Genomic DNA, 9,547 nt, shown 5'->3' on the forward strand with positions numbered 1-9,547 from the left:
AGTATAGAAGTGACCATTTTATTCAAAGCATGCCTAGACTTGTACAACACTTGCATAGCATCATCGATAGACCTCCAAAGCCAAAGACCTCATCATCTCCCCAGGCAGCCCATCACATTTGGGGATAGCTCTCATTGCCAGGAAAATTTTCCTGATGTTAAGCCCAAACCTTCCTCTTTGAAACCTTTCCTCACTTCCCCTCATCCCTATTGCTTCTGGTACTTGCAAAGAATACAACCCTAATCCCACTTCCACAGGACACCCCTTCAAACACTGGAGGATGACTATTATGTCCTCTTTGCGTCTTCCCTTCTCCAGGCTAAATACTCCCAGTTCCTTCAATTTTGGGCACCCCACTCTGGACTACAACCACAACTGCTGCTCATTTTCATGGACTAATTCCCCAGAAGGCAGTTAACCACTAATTTCAGCATTCTAGGAATAATCCTGAGTGAGGCACGAATTCCTAGAATAAGCCCCTACTGGTATGCTCTGCACTGAAGTCAGACTTCATTACCTTTTAGAATGGGTATTTACTAAGCCAGGGTAACAAAGATAGTTTTTACAGAAACATCTCCCTAAACTGAAGGCACATTCTCTCCTTACATATACAAAGTCTCTGAGGAGAGTGGACTCACACTTAGTACAACTGGCAAAAGAGAAAAGATAACTTTAAAAAAAAAAAAAGAAAAAAAAATATTTTTTTTCCTTTCATGGATTCCTTATGGGGGGAAAAGACTTTGAAATGGGAAGAATGTTCAAGCAGGAGGTTAGACCTCTCTCACTTCTTACCAGTAAGGTGTTAAACTTCTAAGTTGAGGTTCTTATAGAATCAAAGAAGAGAAGCTTCTTTCAATCCTGGACTAAGGTTGTTGCCCAGGCTGAAAGAGCACAGTATCAATTCCAGCTCAAGAGAGCACTGCAACACTCCAGCCAGAGAGAGAACAGTACCACTGAGCTAGGCCAATGGCTAAAGGTGGCCAAAAATTGCAGCTACCAAGGAAGACTATCATCCCCCCACATACCTACTCCTGCAAAAATCTGAAATCTACACTTGTCTGCACAATGATCAAGAAATACAACGAGAAGGGTGGCTAGGTGGTGCAGTGAATAGAGCACTGGCCCTGGAGTCAGGAGGATATACACACACACACACACATACACACACAAAACTAGCTGTGTGACCTTAGGCAAGTCACTTAACCCCAATTGCCCTCCAAAAAGAAAAAAACAAGAAATAAAATGAGAAACTAAAGTTTCTCATCCACTCACCCCAGAACTGCACCAGAAGTCAACCAGAAAAAGAATTGAACAAAGTCAATGAAGCAAATGAGGCAAATAAACCTGGCTTCCACTATGGGCCAGAGACACATGTAGCCTGTAAAGACTCTATCTGAATGCAGCAAGAGAGGAAGGATCCCTAACAACTTTGGAAACTCCAGCGAGTAACAGTGGCCAGAGCAGGGATGCCAGTGCTCAGATCAGGGTAGCCCAGGCCCTAGTACTATGTTCCTGAGAAGGCCCTGAAGATTCAGCACTCTGAACTTTAAAAGTCTATAATAGGGGCGGCTATGTGGCGCAATGAATAGAGAACCGGCCCTGGAGTCAGGAGGATCTGAGTTCAAATGTGACTTCACACATTTGACACACTTACTAGCCATTTGACTTTGGGCAAGTCACTGTAGCAGCAAGCACCCCAAGCGTCCTCAGGGTTTGCAGCTACCACAGGTTCTTGGATCTGCTTTGTTAAAGGAAAGCAACTCAAAATGGGTTAACAAGCTTACTTTAATCAGTCAGACATATATCGTTTACCTTGTTCAGGAGAAAAGGTCAGCACCCTGAACCTCAAAGTATACAGGCATAATTATCAAGACAGAAACATCAAGTAGACAGCTTTCCAAACTGTCCAACCATTACATCCATACCCAGTCAACATCTGGGTTTCCACATTCTGGGTTTTTCAAAGCCGGGGGACTCTCAACAATGGCTTCCCAGAATTCAGATCAAATCACAGAACACTTCTCAAAGTGAGCCCCCAAAACAAAGCTACACATCAGGGCTTATATAGCCTTCTCCTGGCTCAGAGAATGTAATAACCTTATTGACCCACTGGCCAATCAAAAAGTATCTACTGAAAAACAAGCCTCCCTCCCCAGGCTTCTGGTGCACTTTAGCCTAGGGGCAGGGAAGATCTTTAAAATTTACATTCGCATTACAGTCACTTAACCCCAATTGCCCTCCAAAAAGCAAAAAAAAAAGTCTATAATAGACTAACCCAAGAGACAGAGGTCAGCACAAGAGACTCAGGGGACTCTGGGTGACACCAGCAACATTTTAGTCATAGAGCAAGAAAAAAATACAAACATTTACCCCCCAATACCTCTGGGGCATACACTCCCCTATACCACCTTGGTCTCTGGGGAAGAAGGCTCTCAACTTATTTCAGTTCCTATGTAGAACTATGTAGATAGTTCCTATCAAGTTCATGTCCAGACGTGGCACGGCTGCCAGGTAAGGCCTTCAGCTGGGCTGGAATCCTGAAGGTCATTCAAAAAATCTTTTGGTGTCCCTTTCTTCACAGAGCATGCTAGAATTTCTCCAGGAGTCCTTATACTATAGGGATCCCTTTTTAGGACTAAATTTTATCTGGGTCCTGGTACCAAAAGGCACCTGAAATTTCCCCAATGGAACTGTGCCATTGCAAGAGTAATCCAAACATACTCCCAATAGTCTCAACAAGAAGCCAGGTAGGGTCAATGTGACAAGGAAGGAAATCAAGTCAGGCAAGCCCCAAACAGGCATTACCTAGCTGGGGTTAATTACTGGAGGTTTCTGGGACAACAGGCAAATCTTGTCCTCAGGACCTTTAGTCCCTAAGGATCTCAGTAAATTAAGGAAAACCTTGTAAGTCTGCTGAAGAGAAAAACAAACCAATTCCCCTCTCCTTTCCAACATTTACAAGCTATGCATGACCTAAGATTTGGATGATATTGAACAAAAGGGTACACAAATATAACAGATAGTAATAGCTAAACACTCAGTGAGCAACAGTTATCTCAAAGGAACTGGTCTGACTTGCAGAAGGAGCACACTGGAAAAATGGCCAATTGACAATTTAAAAAGGCTAATTTAGCTCTAGTGGATCTTTCCATGTCATTAAATTGTATTCGCTCATTTTGTTCTGATACATTAGTTACTATCTGGAAAAGATTAAACTCATAATGTGCCTGCCCCCCCACCCATTAAAAAAAACCCCAAAAATTTCAGTTAAAAACAAATGACATTACATCAATAAACATTTATTAAGCACCCCCTTATCAGAGTTAATGAAAGATACGACTTTCTATTCTCCTCTTCTAGGTTATTGTTGGGTTTTTTTGGTTTGTTTTTTAAACACATATGCCAGGCATTGTGCTGAGTACTAGAGATACAAAAAGAGGCAGAAGGCAATCTCTGCCCTCAACTTTGAATTCTTCATTTGACCATTTCTTAAGAGAAAGGAATGAACCAACATCTACCATCCACATTGGATCTCAACTTTTAGCCTTTAGCCACCTTCTGGCAGTATTTTCATTTACACAGTTGTAGTTATTGCATGTGTGGTTCTTCTGATCCTTATTTCTTACTTCTGCATCAGTTCATATAACTCTTCTCCTGCTTCTCAGAATTTTCCATATTCATCATTACTTAGAGTGAAATAATATTTCACAATGAAATATGTGTATTTCTGCTCCTCTGTCATTGAACACACAGTTTGTTCTAGTTTTTTATTATTATGAATAGTGTGACAACTTTATTTCTATGATAGCCTTCCCTAGGGTATAAACTCAATTAGTGGTATTGTGATATCAAAGGATATAAACAAGTCTGGTAATTTTTCTCACATAATTGTAAATTGTTTTCTAGAATTATTGGACCAATTCACAATTTCACCAACTGTATTGATACCATTTACATAGAACTTGAAGGTTTGCAAAGTGCTTTAGAAATACTATCATTTGGTCCCTAAAACAATCCTGTGAGTAGGTGCTATTAGTATCCAAATTTTATGAAGAAGGGAACTGAGTCAAAGGTTGTTCAACAGTTATTCAAGGTGTTCCTGCCTTCACGTCCAGCACTCTTATGTTAGTGTGCCTGTCTTCCTCAAGCCTCAACATTGTTTCTACTCCTTACTATTTTTGCCAATTTGATGACTGTGAGGTAAATCTTCAAAGTTATTTTAACTTGCATTTACCTTATTTGTGATTTGGGGTATTTTTTTCATACGGTTCTTGATAGCTGGAATTTCTTCTTCTGAAAACTATTCATATGATTTAACCCCTCATCCATCTTGTGTTCTAGTTTCATCAATTTCTGTCAGTTCTCTATAAACTTTGGAAGTCAGATTTTTATCAAAGATATTTATTAAAAACACCCACCCCTCTCTGTCCCATACATTTTAAAATTATCCTAGCTGCATAGATTTTGTTTGTGCCAATATGAATTCCATCCCTCTCCCCCTAATCAGAGTTAATGAAAGATATGACTTTCTATTCTCCTCCTCTAGGCTGTTGTTGGGCTTTTTTGGTTTGTTTTTTAAATGATATGACCTTTGATATTCAGACCCTCTATCCATTTGGTAGAGGTGAAGAACAGTATTGCATAGTGAATAGGGTGCTACCCTTAAAGTTAGGAAGGCCTAGGTTCAGATTCCACTTTTGACCCACATTGACTGTGTGACCCTGGGCAGGTGCTTCATCTCTCAGTGTCCCAGGCAACTCTCTAAGATTACAAATTGAAGAGTAGATGTCTATCTACTATGGCAGAGGGGGTTTTCTCATTAGGAATTCAATGAAATCCCAAGTCTGGACCAAAATTCATTTGAAACTAACTGTGGATCTAGCAGTTCTTGTCAAATATAGAGACCTTTCCCAGGAGTTTGTATTTTAGGTGTTTAGGTTTTTGAATTCCCTTTGTTCTCCTATGCTTTTGGTAAGATCCATTTTAATAGGTGATATCTTAGAAACACTGAGCTTTGAGTCAGGAAGACATGATTTCAAAACCTGAATCAGATACTTACTAGCTATATAACTCTGGGCCAGTCCCTTCACCTGTTTAAGCCTCAATTTTCTCATCTGTAGAATGAGCATAATAATAATAATACCTATCTCACAGGTTGGTTGTGAGGATCAAATGAAATAACATATGGAAAGTGCTATTCAGACCTTAAAGTGCCATATAAATGGTAGCTATTCTTATTACTCTTGTAATTGGTTAAAACAAAACACTGAAGGTTCTATAAATATTGGATTGGGAAGATGTGGCTGTGACAAGAGAATAATTCATGTGGAAAAAAAATCTGACAGAGAGAGGTAACATGAAATCGTGGCTAGAAAGCTACACTTCCTTTGAGAAAGACTTGGATTCAAGTCTTGTGTTCAATATGTTACTGGCAATATAACCTCTCTAAGACTTTAATTTGCAGAGTGCCTATCTGCTTTGCTGGAGGGAGTTTCCACACAGGGAGTGGAAGTGACAGGTCTACACCAATGAAATTACAGGTCTGGACCAAAGCAAAAAAGAAAAGCTAAGGGTTTTGATTGACTGCAGGCTTCATGTGAGTCAGTAGGGCTATACCGTCAAGACCAAGGGAGGCTGGTTCTTCCTCTAGTTTAGTCTAAAGCATCAAGTCCCTAGCCAGGGTGCCGATGGCCTCACAAAACTCTGCTCTGCTCAGACCACACCTGGAGTACAGGTTCAGATGCTGGCACCTTCCAAAAAAGTTAACCAGGATGTTGAGAATCCTTGGATTTGAGAACTAGAAGGGAACTCGGAGGCATCTAGTTTAACCCAAACGCAAAAGAAATCCCTGTTCCAACATACAAGTGCTTCTCAGTCTTCTGCTTGCAGACCTCCAAGGATCGGGAGCTCACCACCTCCTGAGGCAGCCCCTGGGACCAATCTAGATGTTGGGAAGTTCTTAATAACCAGACTCTTTGAAACCTCCCATAACTCCTGGCTTTATCCCCGGCGCCCCAGAGGAACAAGGGAGATCTCTCCTTAGTACGAGAGCTCTCTCCAGGCTTGAGGCCAGCTCAGAATTAGGGTTAGCCACTTGTCCTCTCGAGTGTTCTCCAAGCCAAACATGCCCAGTTCCTCGAGAGACTACCAACACACCCGCCATGACAGTATCAGAACGTTGGGCGCCATCCGAGTCTGTAGCCAATATCTTCGAGTGAAGTTTATATGGGATTGGCCTTGGCCTTGGAGATGTTTAGGATCACAGTTGGCTGGAGTCATGGTCTCAGAACTGGAAGGGGCCTTGAAGGCCACGGAGTCCAAGGTCCTCGTTGTACAGATGAAGAAACAGGGCCGTAGAAGGTCCCAGTCGGCTGGGCAGGACCTAGGAGCTTGTCAGTGGGGGCGGGGGTAGCGCAGTAGGCTGGATCGAACCGTCGGGGAAGTGCTACTTGGGGGGGTGCTCAGCGAATGCTTCCGGGCGGGAGAAGATCGTACCCCTTTCCCTCTTAGGCCCCTCCCCGAGGTCGGGGTGGGCCGGGCGGAGCCGGGCTGGGCTGGGCCGGGCTGGCCAAGCTGAGCTGAGCTGAGCCGAGGCCCTCCCACCTAGCCCTCCCAGTCCTAGCTGCCCTGCCAGGCCTCCAGGCCCGGGCCGGCCCAATCAGCGGCGCCCCCGCCCCTCGGGCCCGGCCTTGGCGCCCTCCCCCTGGGGTGACAGAAAGTCGGCGGCAGCTCCAGGAGCAGGAGGAGGCGGAGGAGGAAGTGGCGGCCGGGCTGGCCTTGGGACGGACCGACGGACGTCCTGACCGACCGACCGACCGACGGACTCCCCTCGCCCTCGCCCTGGTCCTGGACGCGCCCTCCTCCTGCTCTCTCCGGCCTGGCCCTCCAGTAGCGGGTCCGCCTCCGCCCTCCCTCCGCCCCCGGCCCCTGCCCGTCCGGCCGTCCCACCGCCCGCCCCGCGGAGTTCTGCGCGCGCTTGCTCGGCCCGGTGAGTTCCTGGGCCCGGGCGGGGCAGGCGGGGCTCGGGCTCCGGGCGCGGCTCGGCGCGGGGGCAGGCGCGGGACGGGAGGGCGGAGTTCCGCATATCTGCCCCTCTCCCTCCTGACCCGGCTTAGGCCCCCCTTCCTCCGCCTCTGCTGTCCCCTCTCCCCTCGGGGGGCCCTAGTGGGCCTTCTTCCCCCCCCCCCCCCTTCCCCATTCTTCCCATCCCGAGTTCCCTCTCCCTGGTCAGCCCGGACCGGCCCGGGCCGGAAGGGGAGAAAGAGGGAGAGAAGGGGGAAGGGGCCCCGAGTCTCGCTGCGGCGTGGGGGGTGGGGTCCGGCAGCCTGGCTTCCCACTGGGAGCGGCCCTGGGCCTTCTCCGAACTCAGGTGGGGAGGAGCACGTGTGCGTGTGAGTGTGACCCTGACCGTGACTGGCAGTGCCAGAGCGAGAGTGTGCCCGCGTGGGGCCCGGGACAGGGATCGCGCCGCGGGCATGTGCGAGCGAACCGGGACCCGCCCCGAGGCCTCTGGGGACACAAACTTCCCCTTCAGGTGGCGCCCGCCCCCATCGCCGAGGCAAGCTCTTGTACGGCATTCTAGGCCTCTGGGACTGCCAGCAGGGCCTCGATGGGCCGGCCTTCCTGCCTCCCTCATCACACCGGGGTATGAGGGAGGAGGTAGAGAGAAAGCGGCAGGGTCCCGGAGGTGTGTGAAGGGGCGGGAGTCGAGGGTTGGGTGGAGGTCGGGCTTGGCAAACTGCCCAGGGAGCCTGCCTAGGCACCTTAGCCTCTGGCTGTCAGTTGACTGCCCACAAGTTTTTGTTGAGCACCTGCAGCACCAGCTCCAGAGGACCGAGAAGGGCACAGAACCCACCTGATCGTCAGGCTTGGAGAGTATCCCCGCCTTCCCTTGTGGGGGTTAGGGGTGAGGCAGGCAGTTTGGCAGATAAGGCCAGGCAGTGGGGTTTGGAGACTGCCCTGACTCTCCTTTTCCATATGCTGGGCAGCAGTGTTGAGGTGTGCAGGCCAGTGCAGACTTCTCAGCCCCTTCCTCCGATCTTCATTCATTGTTCATTCATGAATGCACGCATAGATTCCTTAAGCTGTGTTCTGTACCAGGCACTGTGTTGGGCAGAGGGTCTACAAAGACAAAAATGAAAGTCCCCACCCTCCACCAAGTTACATTCCCCCCAGGGAAACAACATACATATTGACAAACACAGAAGAGACAGACTAATGGGGAGAGACACCAGCAGCCCAGGGGATGTGCTGGGTGGATGGCCCTTCCAGCAGGAGAGCTGGGATACAGCGCATGCCTTGAAGGCAGCTAAACCAAAGAGGAGGTGGGAGTGAGAGGTGTTCCAGGCATAAACTGCTTGTTCCAGTGGCATGGAGGTCGGAGATGATGTAGTGTCTTGTATGAGGAAACCAAGGCCAGTCTGCTAGAATTAATAAAGGTCATGAAGAAGAGAAGCCTACATAAATGTGGGGAGAGGCTGGAGCCAGATTGTGAAGGACCTTTTTAAATGCCAAAGTGAGGATTTGTCTCTAAGGCAATAGGGAGCCAGTGCATGCATATGCCCCTGCCTTTCTGTGTGTATTAGTGAGTGAGTGTGTGTGAGTGAGTGAGACATCCCTATCTAGTTTTCTGCATCCTTTATGGGTTCCCTGCATGTGTCTGCAGCCCACTCTTGGCTCTACAACCCACTCGTGGATCAATTTGTCTTTGTTCTGTGTATCTGGGCCTGGTTAGTGGCCAGTCAGGGAATTCCGGAGTGCCCAGGGTGGCTGCCCCTCCTCTGACATTCCTGCCTGCTTGTTGGGACACCTCCCTCCAGGAAGGGGTGATTTGGGGGTGGCTGCTCCCCTCCCCCTTACATGCCAGGGACTCCTGCCACCCACTCTGAAAAGGGAGCTGCAGGGTTGGGGCTGGACAGGCCCCCAGACAGGACCAGGCCAGGGGGCACACTGAGGGGGTTACTGCTCCCCACTTTAACCCATCCTAGGGCAAGGCTTCCCTGTGCTGCCCCTACTGTGTGTCAGGTCACTCCAGGGCTGGACCCCGGCCCGGGGGCCCTACTAGTCCGGCTGAGCTCCCAGCCTTTCCTGCTTGCCCGGCCCCCTTGAGGTGAGATCCTGTCTGGCCAGTTGGGAATGTGGATGGGGAGGGGTCCGGGGACCGGGACAGTGAGTCCTTTCCCAATCCTGTCAGGCGCAGGCCACGCCCACCTGCTCCCCACCTCCCCTCGTACCACTCCCACAGGCTGCTGACCTGTGGCCCGGATCCTCCTCGGACCCGCCCTGCGAGGGTGGAGGGCGGGGCTGCTGCCTGATCTAGTCGGACAGGTGCAGCTGCTGGGCCTCGAACTCCTCAGAACGGGCTGGGGAGAGTCAGGAGGTGGGTGAGCCGGCTGGAGTGCGGACGGGACAGGACCCAAGGGAAGAGAAAGGGGCTGGTGAGCCAGGCTGCCCTGGGGAGGAGCAGGGCGAGAGTACCTGGGACAGCGGAGGAGGTCGGGCGGAGGGAGAAGGTTGGGGCCAAGAGCGAAGGCGGAGCAGCCGGGGA

The 9,547-nt window shown here is 49.1% G+C and overlaps 1 protein-coding gene across 1 annotated transcript in view; it reads left to right on the plus strand.

Annotated features, from left to right (window-relative positions):
• Positions 1-9,291: 9,291 nt before the first annotated feature.
• LOC138165072 (very long chain fatty acid elongase 1) overlaps positions 9,292-9,547 on the plus strand; it is a 2,875-nt gene continuing 2,619 nt past the window's right edge. The window contains exon 1 of the mRNA XM_069093200.1: positions 9,292-9,437. The gene's annotated coding sequence lies outside the window, so the exon portion shown is untranslated. The remainder of the gene's footprint in view (positions 9,438-9,547) is intronic.

Source organism: Petaurus breviceps, unplaced genomic scaffold (genome assembly GCF_028583685.1).
Source record: "Petaurus breviceps papuanus isolate PSGF00001 unplaced genomic scaffold, PetGlider_PUasm1.0 207, whole genome shotgun sequence".
NCBI classification, from domain to species: domain Eukaryota; kingdom Metazoa; phylum Chordata; class Mammalia; order Diprotodontia; family Petauridae; genus Petaurus; species Petaurus breviceps.